The sequence below is a fragment of the Chiloscyllium plagiosum genome, unplaced genomic scaffold (assembly GCF_037043375.1).
Source record: "Chiloscyllium plagiosum isolate Xiang-an unplaced genomic scaffold, Cpla_swu_hap1 HiC_scaffold_13, whole genome shotgun sequence".
In the NCBI taxonomy this organism is placed as follows: domain Eukaryota; kingdom Metazoa; phylum Chordata; class Chondrichthyes; order Orectolobiformes; family Hemiscylliidae; genus Chiloscyllium; species Chiloscyllium plagiosum.
In genome coordinates, this window is record NW_028270151.1 from 26,696,885 (window position 1) to 26,719,784 (window position 22,900).

General features: G+C 42.6%; 1 pseudogene; it reads right to left on the bottom strand.

Moving 5' to 3' along the window:
- Positions 1-282: 282 nt before the first annotated feature.
- Positions 283-22,900, bottom strand: part of LOC122556107 (scavenger receptor cysteine-rich type 1 protein M130-like) — a 151,274-nt pseudogene continuing 128,656 nt past the window's right edge.

The following is a 22,900-nucleotide window of genomic DNA, read 5'->3' on the forward strand; positions in this document are numbered from 1 at the left end:
AAACATGACATTTGCAAAACAAAGTTGTTTTTAAGATGGCCAATGTCTGCTGTATTCTGATAGCAATGCCCTGACCAATCCTAATTTACTTGAATGGTCTGAGAACTAAAATAGACAATTAACTGTACCACTTGCCTCATCTCTGTGCCAATTATGCTCTCACCAACCAGCACTCTCTTCTCATGCTGTATAAAATGCTGTCTCTCTTTTTCAATTTGATTTCACATCAACTCATCTGATGAGTGCTAGATAAATGTCTGGTCTCCTTTTAGCAGCATTTAGCTAAAATTCTCCAATTTGTGTAACATCATTGCAGATTGTCTCTGTAACTAACATGATCACATCTTTCTTGCAAACTGTCAGAGTTGTATAATGAAAAGATTAGCAGGAATCAACCATAATATTTATGGGCAGGGCTTTTAATGTTGAATTAACCAACCTTTCTGGAAGCTTCTTTGTAATTCTGCAGCCAAAGCAATTGACACAGCAATCAAAAGAGTCACAAAAATACAAGGGATGATAAAAATCGGGGGTCTCTGCTGGTTGAAGGACTCTGTGACGTTTTGATGGCCTGAAAGCAAAAACATGTAATAATAACACAAAGTAAAATGGCCTCATGCATTTCATTTACGTACAGATACACCAACAGTGTGCAGGAGCAATGAAAACTTACAAAGGCAGTAATATGAAGGTTGAGGCATATATTGAAGGTTAACGTTGGCATGTAGAGAGTTGGCAAAGTAATGAGAAACCTGCAAATGATACATGAACTGATTGGTGGCAAATAATGCTCAGTCTAGGTATGCATTCAGTAACACTGTTTCGACTTAAGATTGGTGGATGAGAGTATATTCCAATTAAACAAATTATGGAGACAGTGAAAGGATTGTAATTGGTGATACACACAATGCAACAATTGGAGAATTCTAAGGGTTGTAGTACAATTTTAGATTACAGAGAGAGGACAAATAAGAGCATGGAGTGTTTTGAATGCAAGAATGAGTGCATTAAAATCAAGATTGAATTTAAAATGACATACCAGAACAAATCAAATTGACATCTTCTTTATGTTCACAGTCATGATTGCCCATTAGTGACAATTGGCAGTCCCACAGGAATAATTCACTCCCCTTGCATTTAATTTCATCAATCCATATTGTGCCATTTCCTCTTTCAAACAGCACCTCTTCCAGAGGTGAGACTGGATGACCACAGTTTAACTGTCTACAGACGACAGCAGCAACCTGCTTATCCCAGGAATCATCACAAACCGTTCCCCATATACCATTGAAGAATATTTCAACTCTTCCAGAACAATTATTAAATCCTGCAGCCAGCCGCAATTCTGCAGAAACAAAATGTTACGTCTGAGAATTTGAGCTGTTTTAACTTGCAATTGAATATAATTACTTTATTTTGGTTGTCTTGTTCAGAATGAAAAAAAACAGAATGACACAGTCTGTCCCATTTACAAAATGGGCTGCAGTAACTCACCAAACCTCCTTCAACAGCTTTTTCGATACACGAAACCTCCGACTCAAAGGTAAACACGGTCACTATATGCATGGGAGGACCAGCAGCTGCAATGTCACTGCAATCTAGACCTCATCTAGATTTTCACCTTTTTTCATCTTGTCTTTATTGTCGCTCAATCAAAGTCACCTACGTTCCCTACAGAGCAGAACTGTGAGTGTTCCTAGATCCCAAGGAGTGCTGTGGATCATGAAAGCAGATCATCACCCCACTCTCGTGAGGATGTAGGGACAAGCGATAAATTCAGGATTAATCAGTAACAGCCAGGTCACATAACCAATTTTTTAAAACAAAGAAAATCACACAGGTCTGGAATAATTTGCTGCAATATAAAGTATAAATTAATTAGCTAATTTTGTATAGCAGAAGTTAACTATTCGCTTTCGTTTTTACTAATGTTTAAAAAAACAGAGTTTAAAACATGGAAATGGCACCATATTCATTTACATTAAGCCTAAGTGTAACTGAAAGTGCGACATTCAGTTATGCAGAACTTTGCCAAATTCCAAAAGGTTTCAATGACTCCTAAAAGGAACAATGTGTTAATTCCAATGTGAAATATTGAGTAGATGCGGACTGACAGTTGATGTTGTGTTTGCTTGTTCAGATTCTTTTCACCAATATTTTGTCCCAGGATTAATCATTCTACCCTTTCCATTAATTTGCAATATCAAATTATCAAGTTTTTAATGGCTACTACAACCAATCCTGATGGAGTGAAACCTACTGGCATAAAGACAATCGCGCACTGGACATAACTCCGACAAGTGCACTTGTTACTGTACTTTAAATAATTGGTATTAATCATGCAAAATAATTCATATTAGTGGTGTAAAAGTTGAGGTGATGGATAGATTGTAAAGAATCTCTTTGGTATTGACTTCTGAAATTCCACAAAGAAACAAAAACAGGAATCCGACTACAGAACATTTAATCACATGCATGTTAATAATTACCAATGTTTTCTGAAACTCGTTCAGTTTTGCTTTTCTTCATATCTCCCTTATTAATCATTTCCCTTGGTCTTCGTTCTAAAAACGAAACATTCAATTACTTCAGCAACAACTTGTTTGTACAGCATATTAAGTGTCCCAAGCCACTTCACTGCATCATCTTAAAACAAAATCTAATATGGGAGAGGCGCAAAGGAGATGTTGGGTCAGAAGATAAAAGTCATGGTTAATCATGGTTAGATTTTAAGGAGGATTGTAAGTGATGTACAGCTGTCGGGAGGTGTAGTGAATGAATTATGAATCTGAGAATCTAAACAATTGAAGATAGCTCTGCGAATTGTGCAGCAACTATAATTGGAAATGCCCAAGAGACCAGGCTTAGAGGATGGCAGGTACTTTGGAGAGTTATGGGGTAGAAGGAATTCATAAAAACAAGGAGTTGTTAAGCCATGAAAGGAATTATTAATTGGGGTTAAAATTTCAAAACAAATTGGTGTTTGATCAAAAAGACATGCAGCTGTGACAGCAAAGGCTTTATCTGCACACTGACAATAAAAAATGTGCATAATCTCAAATTTATGAATGATAGAAATATTAAAACATTTGTGAAATATTTCAAGAGAAATTGGTTCCATTTGCAGTTCTCACCTGAACAGATGACTCCAACATCCTCCCCATGGTTACAGTTGTGTTCACCCCATGGTAAGGATGGACATTGCCACAGGAATGTATCCTGCAACCGACAGCTCACATCATCGAGCCAGATCTGTCCAGAACCGCTTCCAAATGTAATAGAACTTTCCACAGATTGGGCAGATCCACAGCTGAGCTGCTGACAAACAACTTCTGCTTCCTCCTTTCCAAAGGAATCAATACAAACAGTCCCCCAGGTCCCATTGTAGAAAACTTCGACTCTGCCCTGACAGGGGTTCGCTCCATCCTGCAGCCTAACAGCTCTGTGGTCTATAGAAGAAAGAGTGAATTTAAATCTGAAACAAAAGCAGATATTGCTGGTGAAACTCAGCAGGTCTGGCAGCATTTGTAGGAAGAAACCAGGGTTAGTGTTCCAAGTCCAGTGACTTGATCAGAACTGATAATATGTGTGAAAAACTGATAGTTATGCTGAAAAAGAGATTGGGAAGGGAGTAGGGGAAAGCAGAGATAATCGCCTAGATCAAGATGGAGATCAGAGAGAGAGAGAGAGGTATGAAAGGGATAATTGAACACGGGATTATGGATGGCAAGCCAGGAGCAAAGATAACCTAATCAAGGGATAATGAGGACAGCAGAGAATGGATAGGCTGTGCTAAAAGTAAACTACGCAATGTGATAATAGGCCTGTAAGTGGATGAAAATCGGTTGACTGTGCTAAAAGCAATCCCATGTCATAACAGGACTGGGTGTGGAGATGGATAAAAAAGATAGAGGGGTGGAATCAGGCTGTAAAGTTATTGACAACAAAAACAGAAATTACTGAAAAAGCTCAGCAGTTCTGGCAGCATTTGTGAAGAGAAATCAGAGTTAATATTTTGGGTATGGTGACCCTCCCTCAGAAGGGATCCAAAACCTGAAATAGACCTGAAACGTTAACTCTGATTTCTCTTCACAGATTCTACCAGACCTGCTGAGGTCTGAGCTTTTCCAGCAACTTTTGTTTCTGTTTCTGATTTACAGCGTCCACCATTCATTTGGTTTTGTGAAGTTGTTAAACTTGATATTGATTCCCAGTGATTGTAAGATCCCCAAGTGGAAAATGAGATAAAAATGTGGAGGCTTGCTGGAACAGTGCTGCTGGGCTGTGACAGAAATGTTGGTGTAGGAACATGGTGATGTGTTGAAGTGGTCGGCAACCGGAAGCTCTGGATAATTCTTATGGACAGAACGCAGGTGTTCTGTGAAGTGGTCACCCAATTTGCATTTCATCTCCACAGTATACAGGAGACCATGGTGTGAACAGTGACTGCAGAAGACTAGATTGAATGAATTACAGGTAAACCACTGCCTAATCTGCAAGGTATATCTTAGGTCCTTGGATGGTGAGGAGGGAGTAGGTAAACAGGCAGATGTTACACCATCTGTGATTGCATAGGAAGGTGACATGGGAACTTGAGGAGATGCTGAGAATTAAGGAGGCGTGGACCAGAGTGTACCAGATGGAATGGTCTCTGCAGATTGCTGACAATGAACTGAAGGGGAATATGTACCTGTTTGTGGCAAACTGTTGGAATCGATGAAAATGGCAGTTTACAATCCTTTGTAAGCAGTCCGGTGGGGTGGTACGTGAGGGCAGGGGGTACACTATCTTATTTGTGGGAGGGAAGAAAAAACATGAGGGCAGATGTTCAGGAGTGGAATGGACATAGGTAAGGACCCTGTTGGCCACAATAGCAGGGATACTTTGATGGAGGATAAAAGTGGGCATTTCCGAGACCCCTTCCGCACAAGGTGTCATCATCACAACAGATTTCTTGGAGCTGGAGAAACTGGGAGAATGGGTTGTAGTCCTAACAGGAAGAAGTGTGTGAGAACATATAGTCCAGCTAACTGTGACAACTGGTTGGTTTATAATGAATATTGGTAGCCAACCTGTCCCCAGAAATGGAAAACAGGGTTGTCAAGAAAGGGAATCAGAGGTTAACCCAGATGAAGTTGACAGCAGCGCAGAAATTTTACAACAAAATTGACAGTTTTTTTCCAGTTCAGAGTGAGAGAAGGAAGCAGCATTGATGATATCATCAATTTTTCAGAGAAAGAGTTGTGAGGGGGCCATGTAAACCTGAACAAGGAATGTTCAAAATACCTGACAAAGACGCAGGGAGAACTGGGGCCTATAATGGTACCCATGGCCACACCATTGTTCCGAATAAAGTGAGAGGAGTTAAAGAAGACATTGTACAAAGTGAGGATGAGCTTGGCAAGGTGGACAAGGGTGATGGTGGAGGCTCAACATCATGTCTAGCCCATAACTCATTGAGGTGGCGGCACAGAGAGATAAAATTAAGGCCTTTGGCAAGGACAGAATGTTTCACATTGAACTTTAAACTTCATTGGCTGTTAATTCTATTGTGCATTTGAAACATCAGGCTTTCTGTTCAAAACTAATGACTTTTTTCAATAAGATCCAAGAACCAGCCTAAAAGAACAATTATAGGGTCATAGAGTCATAGAGATGTACAGCATAGGAACAGACCCTTCGGTCCAACCCATCCATGCCGACCAGATATCCCAATCCAATCTAGTCCCACCTGCCAGCACTAAAAATATGTGATTTAGAATCTGTTCCACTGTCTCTCCTACTTTCCATTGTACACAATGTTTTTGGTGGGTAAATTCATGGCTTTTCTCATTAATGACAGCATTAGGGAAAAAAAGTGTTAAAAATCAGTTATCACCAGGACGACATATGAATGTGAACCCATGCAGAGAATTGTTAAAAGCCTTCTGTTTGACAGGACTGGAAAGAGTGAATATTTGAAAGGGCATGTTACCTGAGCAGATAACTCCAGCATCTTCTTTATGATTGCAGTCGCTTTCACTCCACCGCCCCACCAGACATTCCCACAGAACAGAATCATTCAAGCTGCAGTTCACATTGTCTAACCAAATAGGTCCCAGGCCTGGACCAAACCAACTGGAAACTGTTGCATTTAGAGCTTGTCCACACTTCAGTTGGTTGCAGACAGCTTGGGCATCTGCTAAATCCCAAGAATCATCACACACAGTCCCCCAACTTCCATTGTAGTAAAGCTCCACTCTTCCAGCACAGCGACTTCCACCATCTACCAATCTTAACTGAATATGATCTGAAAGACAAATAATAGTATCAAACATTTTCTTGTCCAGATTACAGTTCCTGTGTATACGTAACAGATTTGTTGCAAACATATATCCCATTTCTCATTTTTCGCATGCAATGATCAGTTTGTTCCATTTATGTGTTATGCTTGTTTTTCCCCAATATCAATTCAGATTTTTAATCAGTAAAGGCATCAAGGGTTATGGTTATAAGGCAGAAAAGTGTAGTTGAGGATTATCAGATCAACCATGATCACATTCAATAGTGCATTTGATGGGCTGAGTGGCATATATCTGCTCCTTTGTCCACATTCAAAATGAGAATGACCTGCCAAGAATTATCAACTACAGCCCCTCACATTACAAATAATCATGAGTATTAAAGGAAAATGTAAAATGACAAAAACTATGATTTTAATATGTAGAGCTCAACTCCATTTGAACCTTGTTGAAAAATGATGGTCTACAACGTTTAAAATCCAGTCTCTTTACGAAGGCATTACAGTTTTTTCAGCGTTTTTGTCAATCTCTAGCTGCAAGTTAATGTTGATTAGCTAGTTAGGTTGTACCAAAGATATTGTCATTAACTCAATCGGTGTTGAAATTCAAAATGGTCAGGCTATACATGTTTTAAGTACAAATTGCTTTTGATATAAGGATTGCTTGTTCCCTTGTTTCCTTTTAGTATTATTCAGGACTACAACAGAGAAAAAGGGCCTTTCAGCCCATCAAGTCTTTTGCAGTTAAGATGCATGCACCTGACTGTTCTAATCAACTTATGGCACTTGGTCCACAGCTATTTCCTGATGAAGGTCTGATGCCTGAAATGTCGATTCGCCTGCTCTTCGGATGCTGTGCTTTTCCAGCAACATATTGTCAACTCTGATCTCCAGCATCTGCAGTCCTCACTTTCCCCACAGCTATTTATGCCTTGACATCACAAATGCATCTAAATACATCTTAAATATTATGAGGGTTTATAGGCGTACCACACTGAGATAGATTCTCTACACAGTGGTTCAGTGGTTAGGTCCCAGGTTCGATTCTAGCCTCAGGCGACTGTCTGTGTGGAGTTTGCACATTCTCCCCGTGTCTGTGTGGGTTTCCCCCTGGTGCTCCGGTTTCCTCCCACAGTCCAAAGATGCGCAGGCCAGGTGAATTGGCCATGCTAAATTGCCCATAGGTTAGGTGCGTTAGTCAGAGGGAAATGGGCCTGGGTAGGTTACTCTTCGGATTACTCTTGTTGGGCTGAAGGGCCTGTTTCCACACTGTAGGGAATCTAATTTTAAAAAATTCCAGTGTGGAAGCAGGCTATTCGACCCATTCCGTCCACAACTCTAAAGAGCATCCCACCCCCGATTCTACAGTCTCGTCACTTTGGGCAATTTAGCAATCCAGGGAAGAAACCCACGCAGACACTGGGAGAATGTACAAGCAGACAATCGCCTGAGGGTGGAAACGATCCAGGATCGCTCTGCTATGAGGCAGCAGTGTTACTACTTAGCCAACTTTAGTGAGTTTCAGACTCCCACAACCCTTTGAGTGAAAAGTTTTTCCTCACATCCCCTCTCAACCTTCTGCCCCTTCCCCTTCCCTTAAACCTGTGCCCCGGGTCAATGATTCCTCTATCAAGGGCAAAATGGTTCTTTCTGTCTAATCTAGCTATGCCCTTTATAACTTTATACTGTACACCTCGAACATGTCCCTTCTCCGACTCCTCTGCTCCAAAGAACCTAATCTCAGACAATGAGGGCGGTGTGGCTCCCTGCTGATCGAAATAGACCAGAATCTTACCCGGCTGGGGAGGATGATGTGCCATTACAATTAAATATTCAACCATCATCTGCGTATCCAAGCCAGTGTCGGAAACGACTACAATCCCGTGTACACTGGAGACTCACAGTGATCTTCAATCTACCGACCTTACCGGAATAGGGAGAGAGCTCAGAAACCCTTACCAATATGAGTACAATGGAAAGGAAAATCCACGAGAAAAAGCTATTAACCTTTCTTTGCACACTTCATAACCATTGCAGGATAGTTACAGCACAGAAACAACCCATTCGAACGAACACTGCTATTCGAATTCAGGCCTCATTATCTAAACCGATCACCCTTTTTGTTTAGCTCTTCATATGCGCAACTACTTTCCCATTTCACGACACAATGGACAGACCTATCCGGTCCATGTCGCTCTAGACACCCTCTGGGAAAGGAGTTGCTCTTGAATATTACATTAGTTTTATTTTTTACTCTTTATCGCATTGCTGGCAGCAGGACATTGGTTAGATATGAGGAAATAAAGAAGGTCGTACCAGAGCACACCACTCCCACGTCATCTCCAATTGATGACTGCTCCGATTTTGTAAAACTGCAATTCCACAGGAAAGGTTCACTTCCGTTGCACCTGACATTACTGATCCAGGTCGGTCCGGTGCCTTTCCCAAACTTCAAGTGGTTGTAAATGCTTATTGCAGAGCCACATTTCAGCTGTCTGCACACCACTTCTGCTTCATTGAAATTCCACTGAGTGTCAGTCACTCTCCCCCAAACACCGTCATAATAAACCTCTACACGGCCTTCGCAAATGCTCTCTCCGTTCGCCAATCGTAACTGCCAATCTTCACCTGTAAGAATGCAAATTTATAATCAACGTTCATGCAATGTTTCAAAAAGACATCATCTGAACATAAATTATGACCATTAGTCTCATTGTGCGATTTATCTATTCCCTCAATTAATGAGCAGAGAATATAAAGCAGACAAAGAAAGTAGCCAGCATTTGAAATGTTGAGATCGTCAGGAAGATTAATGATCTCCTGTGCTCAGAAGAACAAGGCCTTTATGAGTGCACAAAATAAAAGGATGCATGCTGTCACTTGCACTATTTTATACTCTTTCAAGGGTCGCTGGAAAGGCCTGGTGACAGTTTGTGACTTCCATGAATCTCTACAATCTTATTCTGCAGGTCAAGACGTAACTCTTTCAGGGAGTGAGTTCCAGGACCTGAAGGAGTACCATAGTGCTGGAAAGTTGGTATCTTACCAAGTAAGTGTGGTGTCCCAGTTGAAAGGAAATTTGTTGGTGCAGGTGTTCCCCTGCTTCTGTTGTCTTTAATCTCACGAATGATAAACATCGTAGCCTCAGAAGTTGTTGTCATTGAGTCATACAAGCACAGAAACAGACACTTCGGTCCATCTCTTCCATGCTAATCAGATGTCCTCTCCTAATCTAGTCCCATTTGCCAGCACTTGGCCCACATCCACACATTGGGGTATGGGTGGGTTGCGCTTTGGCGGGGCGGTGTGGACTTGTTGGGCCGAAGGGCCTGTTTCCACACTGTAAGTAATCTAATCTAATCCCTCTTAACCGTTCCTGTTCATATACCCATCCAGATACCTTTTAATGCTGTAATTGTACCAACCTCCCCTGGCAGCTCATTCCAAACACAAACCACCCTCTGTGTGAAAAAGTTGCCCCTTAGGTCTCTTGTATATCTTTCCCCTCTCTGTTTAAACCTATACCCTCTAGTTCTGGACTACCCCACCCTAGGGAAAAGACCTTATCTATTTATCTTATCCCTGCCCCTCATTACTTTATAAACCTCTATAAGGTCACTCCTCAGCCTCTGACGCTCCAGGGAAAACAGCCCCACCCTATTCAGCCTCTCACGATAGCTCAAATTCTCAATCACTGTCAACATCCTTGTAAATCTTTTTGAACCCTTTCAAGTTTCACAACATCTTTCCGACAGGAAGGAGATCAGAAATGCACATAATATTCCAAAAATGGCCCCACCAATGTCCTGTACAGCCGCAACAAGTCCTCCCAACTCCTCTACTCAAAGCTCTGCCCAACAAAGGAAAGTACATCAAACACCTTCTTCACTATCCCATCTACCTGTGACGCTACTTTCAAGGAACTATGAACCTGCACTCCAAGTTCTCTTTGTTCAGCTACATTCCCCAGGAACTTACCATTAAGTGCGCATGTCCTGCTCTGATTTGCCTTTCCAAAATGTAGCACCTTGTGTTTATCTAAATTAAACTCTGTCTGCCACCTCTCAGCTCATTGCCCCAGCTGATCAAGATCGGTGGGGCTTTGATGAATTGTTACAGTGAATCTTTGATTTAACAGATATATTCTAAATATATCTGATTTAGCACATGGTTAGTTGCATATCTTGACTGAAGGCGTCCTCTCAAGATGGGGGTTCATCTCCACAAGACCATTTGATATAAAAGCAGAAATAGGCCATTTGGCCCATTGAGTGCCGTCATTGGATTGTGGCCAATATGTTTCTCAACTATGTTCTCCTGTATTCTCCACATAACCCTGTCTTAAACCAACTCAATACCTGGTCCTCCTCAGCCCACTGCAGCAATGGGTTTCACAGAGTCACCACCCTCTGGTTGAAGAAATTCCTCCTCATCTCAATTCTAAAGGGTGGTCTCTTCACTCCGAGGCAGTGCCCTCAAGTCCTCGTCTCTCCTATGGATGGAAACATCTTCTCCATGTGCTCTGCATTCAGGCTTCTCAATATTCTGTAAGTTTCAATTCGATCTCTCTTCGTCCTTATAAACTGCTTTAAGTTCGTGCCTCGAGTCCTCAATCACTTCTCATATGACAAGCCCTTCATCCTTTGATCATTCTTGTCAACATTGTCTGGATCCCCTCAAGGTCACCACATTCATCCTTAGATATCGGATCCAAAACTATTGGTAATTTTATAAATGCAGTCTGATACAGTCTCATTACATCCTCAGCTGTACATCTCCACTCTTGTATTCTAGCTCTCTTGAAATGAATGGCAACATTGCATTTACTGCTAACGGAATCTGAATGTTAACCCAAAAAGAATCCTGGACTAGGATGATCAAATCCCTTTGTGTTTCAGATTTCCAAAGTCTTTCCCTATTTAGAAAATAATCTCTGCCTTTATTCATTTCCACCAAATTTCTTAACCTCAACTTTTCAACATTATATTCCATTTACCACTTTTTTGTCCACTGTCTGAGCCTCCCCTGTTCTCTCAACATGGCCAGTCCCTCCACCTATCTTTGTGTCATCTGAAAACTGAGCAACAATGCCCTCAGTTTCTTAAGCTAGATCATTAATGTATAACATGAATAGTTGTCCCAACATGGACCACTGCAGAACTCCACTAGTCATCAGCTGCCATCCTCAGAAAAACTCCTTTATCCCAACACTCTGCCTGCTGCCAGTCAGACAATCCTCTATCCGTGCTAGTATCGTCCCCCTCACACCAGGAGCTCTTATATTATTTCACAGCTTTCTGTGCAACACCTTGCCAAAGGTGTTTTGGAAATCCACTATCGCATTCACTGGCTCTCCTTTGTCTAACTTGCTCATTACCTCCTCAAAGAATTCTAACAGATTTGCCAGGCATGACCTCTCCTTGATAAAACTGTGCTGACCCAGCCTTATTTTAATATACACTTTTAAATACATTGCAACCTCATCTTTAATAATAGACTCGAAATGTTTACCAATGACCAAGATCAGACTAACCAGACGAAAGTTTCCTTTCTTCTGCCTCCCTCCTTTCTTAAATCAGTTTTAAATTAGCCTTTTTTCCAGTCGTCAGGGACTGTCCCTGACTCCAGTGATTTCTAAACGTTCACCACCAATGCCTGAACAATGTCCTCAGCAATATCCTTGAGAACTCTGGGGTATAGTCTTTCTGGTCCAGATGATTTATCCACCTTCAGACCTTTCAGCTTCTCACCACATTCTCCTTAGTGATGGTCTCTACACTCTGCCCCCTGATTCATTTGAAGTTCTGGTATACTGCTGATGTCTTGCACTGTGATATATGATGCAGAGTACCTATTCAGATCCTCCACCATCTCTTTGTTTCATCCTCCCCTTAGCATGTTTCTTCTTTCTTGGGATGAATTTCTGCTGTGCCTCCAGAATTTCCCCCCAAAATTCCTCCCATTATTGCTCCTCTGACTTCTTCCTCATGTCTTAGTGGTTTCCTTACTCAATTGGAAAACTGATACATCTGATGCAATCCTCTCCCTCTCAAACTGTGAGGTGAATGCTGTCATATTATGTGGCAGAAAATTAATCAGGAGACAGAAACTACATTTTCAAAAGCCCACTGGGGGGCTCCTTCACCTTTAGATCCCTCATCAAGACTACCATATTACACATTACTAAATCTGGATTTGCCTGTTCCTTCGTGGGCTCAACCACAAGCTGCTCCAAAAAGCCATCTCATAGACATTCACAAATACCATTTCTTGAGATTCACTACCAATCTGATTTCCCCAGTACACCTGCATATTGAAGTCCCTCACAATTATTGTAATAATGCCTTTTTTACATGCCTTTTCTATCTCCTGATTAATTTTCTGCCCCACATCATGACAATTGTTTGGAAGCCTTGGCCCAATCCCAATCAGAGACTTTTTTTCCTCGCCTCCACACATACATACCCATTCTGAATCAATTTCATTTATTGCTGGGGCAATTTTGTTTCTGAGGAACAAGGAAACTCCACCCCCTCTGCCCACCTGCTTCTTCTTTTGATGCAATGAGTAACCTTGCATATTTAGTTCCTAGCCCAAATCTGTTTGCAGCTACATCTCTGTGATGCCCACAATATCGTACCTGCTATTTCCAATCTGCACTACATGGTCATTTCACTTGTTTCATGTACTGAGTGCATTTAAGTACAAAATACTCAGTCCTGCCACCCTTCTCATAGTTATCTCTTTATCTTGTGCTTGACGTTGGATTCTTGACCCTTTCCATTTTCTCTGTCCTAATATTTGTTCTGGAAACTTGAAGAATCTTTGATGATTCGCTATTCACCATTTTTAACTATTTCCATAATTTCCATACAACTGATTACCCTCACTACATGCATTTGGTTGAAAAACCTATCTGCAGACTTAGTTAGGCAATTGGCCAGGATGCCTGACCCATTGTGGTTCAGATGGAGACTGACTGATTATAACAGCTTCCTCCTTCCCCAGTACTGGTGCTGTTGTCCAACAAATTTAGATCTATTTCTCCAAAAAATTACAACAAAAAATATGTAGACATTGACATTTCTGTCGCATGTAAAAGTCCACATATGTCACAGGCAACAGATGAATAAATTAGTGCACTGAGGACCAATTTCAACAGGTTTATATGTTTTCAGTACTAACTAAGGTTTTTTGGAACATCTAGCCTTTATCGTAACCATTGCACTCATTCATTTCATTTTCTAAATATCCAGCAGACCAAATTGAATTGACTGATATTTGACCTCTGGGACTCTAGGAAGATGCCAAAATGGGTGATCTTCTGGGCACTCCTGGTTATACATGCTTGCACAGGTGTCAGCATTGTCCTTTACTGTGGTAAACTGAGCACATCCATTATCGTCACAGAGTCACAGAGTCAGAGATGTGCAGCACGGAAACAGATCCTTCCATCCAACTCGTCCAAGCCAACCAGATATCCCAAACCAATCTAGTCCCACATGTCAGCACCCGGTCCATATCCCTCCAAACCCTTCCTATCCAGATGCCTTTTAAATGTTGCAATTGTATGAGCCTCCACCACCTCCTCTGGCAGCTCATACACGTACCACCATCTGTGTGAAAAAGTTGCCCCTTAGGTCTCTTTTATGTCTTTCCCCTCTCACCCTGAACCTATGCCCTCTAGTTATGGACTAGCCTACCCTAGGGAAAAAGATCTTATCTACTTATCCTATTCATGCCCCTTGTTATTTTATAAACAAGGTCACCCCTCAGCCTCCGAAACTCCAGGGGAAACAGCCTGAGCCTATTCAACCTCTCCCTATAGCTCAAATCTTCCAACCCTGGCAACATTCTTGTCAATCTTTTCTGAACCCTTTCAAGTTTCACAACTTCCTTCCAATAGGAGGGAGACCAGAATTGCATGCAATATTCCAAAAGTGGACTGTCCTGTACAGCCACAACATTACCTGCCAACTCCTGTAATCAATACTCTGACCAAAAAAGGAAAGCATACAAAATGCCTTCTTCACTATCCTATCTATCTGTGACTCCACTTTCAAGGAACTATAAACCTGCTCTCCAAGGTCTCTTGGAGTGTTCAGCAACACTCCCTAGGACCTTACCATTAAGTGCATGTGTTCTGGTAAGATTTGGTTTCCCAAAATGCAGCACCTCACATTTATCTAAATTAAACTCCATCTTCCACTCCTCAACCCATTGGCTCATCTGATATAGATCCCATTGTAATCTGACATAAGCTTCTACGCTGTCCAAATCACCTCAAATTTTGATGTAATCTGCAAACTTACTAACTGTACCTCTTATGCTCGCATCCAAATCATTTATATAAATGACGAAAAGTAGTGGACCCAGCACCGATCCTTGTGGCACTCCACTGGTCACAGGCCTCCAATCTGAAAAACAACCCTCCACCACCACCCTCTGTATTCTACCTTTGAGCCAGTTCTGTATCCAAATGGCTAGTTCTCGTTCTATTCCATGTGATCTAACCTTGCGAACCAGTTTCCAATGCGGAACATTGTTGAAAACCTTACTGAAGTCCAAATAGATCACGTCTACTGCTCTGCCCTCATCAATCCTTTTTGCGACTTCTTCAAAAAACTCAATGAAATTTGTGAGACATGATTTCCCATGCACAAAGCCATGTTGACAATCCCTAATCAGTCCTTGTCTTTCCGAGTACACGTACATCCTGTCCCTCAGGATTCCCTCCAACAACTTGCCCACCACTGACATCAGGCTCACTGGTCTATAGTTCCTTGGCTTGTCCTTACCACCTTTCTTAAACTGTGGCACCATGTTTGCCAACCTGCAATCTTCTGGCACCTCACCTGTGACTATTGATGATACAAATATCTCAGCAAGGAGCCGAGCAATCAATTCCCGAGTTTCCCACAGAGGCCTAGGGTACACCTGATCAGGTCTTGGGGATTTATCTACTTTTATGCATTTCAAGACATCCAGCACTTCCTCCTCTCTAATATGGACATTTTTCCAGATGTCACCATCTATTTCCCTACATTCTATATCTTCCATGTCCATTTCCACTGTAAACACTGATGCAAAATACCCGTTTAGTATCTCCCCCATCTCCTGTGGCTCCACACAAAGGCTGCATTCCCGATCTTTGAGAGGCCCTATTCTCTCCCTAGTTACCCTTTTGATCTTAATGTATTTGTAAAAAACTTTTGGATTCTCCTTAAGACTATTTGCCAAAGTTATGTCATGTCCCTTTTTGCCCTCTAGATTTCCCTCTTAAGTATACTCCTATTTTTTTATTTTTTTTAAAATAAAAGTTAGCTTTAGAGGGATGGCAGTGAAGGCAGTGCAATGTTCCTCCTGCAAAATGTATGAGGTGAGGGATGCCATCGACATCCCTGCCGATTACACTTGCAGGAAGTGCACCCATCTCCAGCTCCTCCAAGACCGTGTTAGGGAACTGGAGCTGGAGTTGGATGAACTTCGGATTATTCGGGAGGCAGAGGGGGTCATAGATCAGAGTTATAGGGAAGTAGTAACTCCAAAGATGGCAGATAGATGGGTGACAGTGAGGGGGACTGGGAGGAAGCAGCCAGTGCAGGGACCCCCTGCGGCCGTTCCCCTCAAGAACAAGTATACCGTTTTGGATACTTGTGGGGGGGATGACTTACCAGGGGTAAGTAACGGGGCTCCGGTCTCTGGCACGGAGCCTGTCCCCGTTACTCAGAAGGGAAGGGTGAAGAAGAGCAGAGCAGTAGTAATTGGGGACTCGATAGTTCGGGGCACAGATAGGCGGTTTTGTGGGAACGAGAGAGACTCACGTTTGGTATGTTGCCTCCCAGGTGCAAGGGTACGTGATGTCTCTGATCGTGTTTTCCGGGTCCTGGAGGGGGAGGGGAGCAGCCCGAAGTCGTGGTCCATATTGGCACCAACGACATAGGTAGGAGGAGTGCCGAGGATGTTAGACAGGCTTTCAGGGAGCTAGGTTGGAAGCTCAGAGTTAGAACGAACAGAGTTGTTGTCTCTGGTTTGTTACCCGTGCCACGTGATAGAGATTCGAGGAATAGGGAAAGAGAACACTTAAATGCGTGGCTACAGGGATGGTGCAGGAGGGAGGGATTCCGGTTTTTGGATAACTGGGGTTCTTTCTGGGGACGGTGGGACCTCTATAAACAGGATGGTCTACACCTGAACCTGAGGGGCACCAGTATCCTTGGGGGGAGGTTTGCTAGTGCTCTTGGGGGGGGGTTTAAACTAACTCTGCAGGGGCATGGGAACCCAGATTGTAGCTTCAGGGTGCAGGGCCTGGAGTGTAGGGAGGTTAGGAACATGGCCTCAATTTCCAAGGAGGGTGCCTGTAAACAGGAAAGTGGCTTGAAGTGTGTATACTTCAATGCAAGAAGTATACGAAATAAGGTAGGTGAACTTGCAGCGTGGGTTGGTACCTGGGACTTCAATGTTGTGGCTATTACGGAGACATGGCTAGAACAGGGACAGGATTGGCTGTTGCAGGTTCCAGGATTTAAATGTTTTAGTAGGGTCAGAGGTGGGGGTAAAAGAGGGGGAGGTGTGGCATTGCTTGTCAAAGATAGTATTACAGTGGTGGAAAGGATGATGATGAGGACTTGCCATCTGAGGTAGTTTGGGCTGAGGTTAGGAATAGGAAAGGTGAGGTCACCCTGTTAGGAGTCTTTTACAGGCCTCCTAATAGTCCTAGAATCATTGAAGAAAGGATAGGGAAGGTGATTCAGGAGATGAGTGACAGTAATAGGGTGGTTGTTATGGGGGACTTTAACTTTCCTGATATTGATTGGGAAAGCTATAGCTCAAGTTCGTTAGATGGGTCAGTGTTTGTTCAAGGTGTGCAGGAGAGTTTCCTGACACAATATGTAGACAGGCCAACAAGAGGTGAGGCCACACTGGATTTGGTTCTGGGTAACGAACCAGGCCAGGTGTTAGAATTAGAGGTAGGTGAGCACTTTGGGGATAGTGACCATAATTCGGTGATTTTTACTCTCGTGATGGAGAGGGATAAGTGTGTACTACAGGGCAAGAGTTATAGCTGGGGTCAGGGAAATTATGATGCGGTGAGGCATGACTTAGGATGTGTGGCTTGGAAAAGTAGACTCCAAGGCAAGAGTGTAAATGATATGTGGAGCTTGTTCAAGGAGCAACTATTGAGTGTCCTTGATAATTATGTACCTGTCAGGCAGGGAGGAAAGGGTCGTGCGAGGGAGCCGTGGTTTAATAAGGAATTGGAATCCCTTGTTAAATGGAAGAGGGCGGCCTATCTCAGGATGAGACGTGAAGGTTCAATTGTGGCGATTGAGAGGTATAGGGTAGCCAGGAAGGACCTGAAGAGAGAGCTAAGAGCAGCAAGGAGGGGACATGAAAGGTCCTTAGTCGGTAGGATTAGGGAAAACCCTAAGGCTTTCTATAGGTATGTTAGGAATAAAAGAATGACTAGGGTAGGAATAGGTCCAGTCAAGGATAGTAGTGGGAAGTTGCGTGTGGAGGAGGAAGAGATTGGGGAGACACTGAATGAATACTTTTTTTCAGTATTTACTCAGGAACAGGGCATTGTCGTCGATGTGAATACTGAGTCACAAATAAGTAGAATGGATGGCTTTGAGGTATGTAGAGAAGAGGTGTTGGAAATCCTGGAAAAGGTGAAAATAGATAAGTCCCCTGGGCCTGATGGCATTTATCCTAGGATTCTCTGGGAAGCAAGGGAGGAGATTGCAGAGCCATTGGCCTTGATTTTTATGTCCTCTTTGTCTACAGGAGTAGCGCCAGAAGACTGGAGGATAGCAAATGTGGTTCCCTTGTTCAAAAAGGGGAGTAGGGATAACCCTAGTAACTATAGGCCGGTGAGTCTCACTTCTGTTGTGGGCAAAGTCTTAGAGAGAATTGTAAGGGATAGGATTTATGCACATCTGGATAGGAATAATGTGATCAAGGATAGTCAGCATGGTTTTGTGAAGGGCAGGTCGTGCCTCACAAACCTTATTGAATTCTTTGAAAAGGTGACGAAGGAGGTTGATGAGGGGAAAGCGGTAGATGTGGTATATATGGATTTTAGTAAGGCGTTTGATAAGGTTCCCCATGGTAGGCTACTGCAGAAAATACGGAGATATGGCATTGAGGGTGAGTTGGAGGTTTGGATTAGGAATTGGCTGCATGGAAGAAGACAGAGGGTAGTAGTTGATGGCAAAGTTTCTTCATGGAGTGCCGTCACTAGCGGTGTTCCGCAAGGATCTGTTTTGGGACCATTGCTGTTTGTCATTTTTATAAATGACCTGGAAGAGGGGTTAGAAGGTTGGGTGAACAAGTTTGCGGATGATACGAAAGTCGGAGGAGTTGTTGACAGTGAGGAAGGATGTGGCAGGTTACAGCAGGATATAGAGAAGCTGCAGAGCTGGACAGAAAGGTGGCAAATGGAATTCAATGTAGCTAAGTGTGAGGTGATTCACTTTGGTAAGAATAACAAAAAGATGGGGTACTGGGCTAATGGTCGGATACTTGGTAGTGTGGATGAGCAGAGGGATCTTGGTGTCCATGTACACAGATCTCTGAAAGTTGCCACCCAGGTAAATAGTGCGGTGAGGAAGGCATATGGCGTACTGGCTTTTATTGGTAGAGGAATTGAGTTCCGGAGTCCTGAGGTCATGATGCAGTTGTATAAGACTCTGGTGCGGCCGCAGCTGGAATATTGTGTGCAGTTTTGGTCGCCATACTATAGGAAGGATGTGGCGGCACTGGAACGGGTGCAGAGGAGGTTTACCAGGATGTTGCCTGGTATGGAAGGAAGATCGTATGAGGAAAGACTGAGACACTTGGGGCTGTTTTCATTAAAGAAAAGAAGGTTTAGGGGTGACTTGATTGAGGTGTACAAGATGATTAGGGGGTTAGATAGGGTTGACAGTGTGAACCTTTTCCTGCGTATGGAGTCGGGTATTACAAGGGGGCATAGCTTTAAATTAAGGGGGGGTAGATATAGGACTGAAGTTAGGGGTAGGTTCTTCACTCAGCGAGTTGTAAGTTCATGGAATGCCCTGCCAGTAGCAGTGGTGGACTCTCCCTCTTTATGGGCATTTAAGCGGGCATTGGATAGGTATATGGAGGATAGTGGGTTAGTATAGGTTAGGTGGGCTTGGATCGGCGCAACATCGAGGGCCAAAGGGCCTGTACTGCGCTGTATTGTTCTATGTTCTATGTTCTATGTACTGCCTTTATACTCTTCTAAGGGTTCGCTCGATCTCTCCTCTCTGCACCTGACATATGCTTCCTTTTTTTTCTTAACCAAACCCTCAATTTCTTCAGTCATCCAGTATTCTCTATTCCTACCAGCCTTTCCTTTCACCTTTACAGGGATGTACTGTCTCTGGATTCCGATTAACTCATTTCTGAAGACTTCCCATTTTCTAACCATCCCTTCACCTGTGAACATCTGTCCCCACTCAACTTTTGAAAGTTCTTGCCTAATACTGTCAAAGTTGGCCTTTCTCCACTTTAGAAATTCAACTCTTTGATCTGTCTATCTTTTTCCATCACTATTTTAAAACTAATAGCATTTTGGTTTCTGCAATAGGAATGTTTTTGTAATACCTTCAAATTAGTTTTCCAGAATTCCAGACAGGATATGACATTGTGACATGGGATTAATCTAATCAATTGGTTCATTTAATTTTGTGTTTATGATACTCTGCTTTAGGATGGCATATAGCCTAATGCTGAAACTTCTCAAAGTTTTATCCATCATTCAGGGATTTGCCTTTTGTTGGTCTTTTCTTCAGCATTCCTCATTGAGGGAGTGTTGGCCATCTAGCTTGAACTGAAAATGTGTTGCTGGAAAAGCAACACATAGAGACAGGCCGCCTACTTGCGGAACGTTTCAGAGAACACCTCTGGGACACCCGGACCAACCAACCCAACTACCCCGTGGCTCAACACTTCAACTCCCCCTCCCACTCTACCAAGGATATGCAGGTCCTTGGACTCCTCCATCGCCAGACCATTGCAACACGACTGTTGGAGGAAGAGCACCTCATCTTCCGCCTAGGAACCCTCCAACCACAAGGGATGAACTCAGATTTCTCCAGTTTCCTCATTTCCCCTCCCTCCACCTTGTCTCAGTCAAATCCCTCGAACTCAGCACCGCCTTCCTCACCTGCAATCTTCTTCCTGACCTCTCCGCCCCCACCCCACTCCAGCCTATCACCCTCACCTTGACCTCCTTCCACCTATCACATCTGCAACGCCCCTCCCCCAAGTCCCTCCTCACTACCTTTTACCTTAGCCTACTGGACATACTTTCCTCATTCCTGAAGAAGGGCTTATGCCTGAAACGTCGATTCTCCTGTTCCTTGGATGCTGCCCTTTTCCAGCAACACATTTTCAGCTCTGATCTCCAGCATCTGCAGTCGTCACTTTTTCCATCTAGCTTGAAGTACAGTGTGAGGAATGACGCACCAAGGCTTTACTGTTTTTTGTCAAATAAAACATTGCTGTTTATTATAACCAATAAACCTGAAGGATACCCAGACTGAGATTTTCGGTTTGCAATGGAACTATCCAATTTAGTGCTGTGTCAGTGGCAAACAATTGTCCAAGGCTTCCTCTGTACAACCATTGCATTTGACCACAATAATAAGTCCATTGTAGTTGCAGCCACCAATATTGCCATTAATGGATGCATCTGAGATGAGTAGACATGTTTAGGTAGTATTCTTCACTGCACCTGTTCCCCCATTACTTGCTGCACAGCTAGATCTTCACAACTGGCAAACACCATTAATTATGATGGTGATGACACAAAGTGGATTATAGGCATTGAAGAATTTGACACACAATGATGTTGAAGCCCTCCGATTAGTCTGGAAGCAGGCAGACTGTTGACTGACGCAAATATATGGACTGTAATAGTTCACAAGAAGGCCCACTTTCTCAGAGCAGCTATAAAGAGCAGAGTGAAGTCATATGTGCTTCCCAACTGTACATCCTATGCAGATTTATAGTTGGGTCCATCACAAGAAGTGCTCAATAGATCCATTTCAATTTCCTCTGATAATGAAGATAAATTGAAGCGAAATGAGTAACTGACATCTTGGTTACAGATACATCATAAGTTAAGAGAATATGCTATTGCACATTTCTACTCATAAATAAGTAACAACATAATTATCAGAATAATTGGTATTTGACAATGAATTAATGCCTACCTGAACAGATGACACTAGCATCATTTGTGTGTGTGCACTGATGGTCTCCGCTGGATGCAATCGGGCATTCAGTCAAACGGATTTCATTGCCAGTGCAAATGTGGATATAATTCCATATTGGCCCATTTCCCTCTCCAAAGTATGCACCTTCTGGAGTTGAGATCGCAGTCCCACAACCAAGTTGATTGCAGACCACAGCTGCATCTTGTAAATCCCAATAGGTATCACATACTGTGTTCCAGGTGTCATCAAACATTATCTCCACTCTTCCTGAGCAGGTATTATTACCACCAACTAACCGTGGTCTCCTTTTTCCTTTGTCCAAGAACAATGAACATTTTTCATTGAATTTATGTTCATCTGGCTGAATTTATTCTCATTTAAATTAAAGTATGCAAAAAATGAATCATTCAAACAAGAAAAGAAAAATCATGAAAAACTTCAGAAGGAACTAATCATGAGACCCCAAAGTATTCTCATCTATCATAGGAGTGAAATATTCCAGTGCCACAATGAAAGAATTTGAATTGCTTTGGAACACCTGTTGGAACTCCTGTTGGAGCTAATGTAGCTCGTACTGTCTGAGAAGCTCAGAATTTTCTGAGTAAAGGAACTATAAGGGCCTATCTCTTACTGCAACTATGTCCTGTCTGCATGTACCATTAAAGTGAAATTTACATTTTAAGTAAAATTGAAGTTTCTGCCAAGTTTATACAGAGATAAATCAGTTCTCCACTGGAGAGCAGTCATAATCAACTTGTTAATTAGTTAGTTTTAACTGGTTACTGTACCTCCAATAGAACTGGCTTTCTCTGCATCTGTAGTAATGTAAATACTTGGACCTAAATGCTTCCATGGAATGCCGCTGGATAATGTGTAAAGCTGAGAATTTGGTGAGTTAACAATTTTAGTGAGGGGGGGGGGTGATTTTACTTTCCATTTTTAAGGTATACCAAGGTAGTTTGGCCATATTGAATATGCATCCTGCAGTAGGTACAAGTCATGAATGCACCATGTGTCCTCAACAAGTATGTTTGCAAGAAATATCAGTTGCTGTAGAAGGTTTATTTTGGGCTTCAGAAGTAGCATCTGCAGTCATTGAGGTGCAACTGCTATGCAGAGATGGTTACGGTGCAGATTTAAGATATGCATGCAACAAATGACTGGGTTTCCTGGAGATAGTCTATGAGAACTGCAGAGGTAGTGCAGGGATATTCTACTGAACAAATGTCGCTAACGAACAATGTTGCATTTAGATACTGATGAGGATGGAATTGTTCAATACAATACAGCAAGAGTGAAGTCCCTGACAACAGAGTGACTGAGCTCCAGGTGAGGAGAAAGAAGAATAGAAAAGTCATGATGATAGTGAATTCATTAATCATGGAAAAAACAG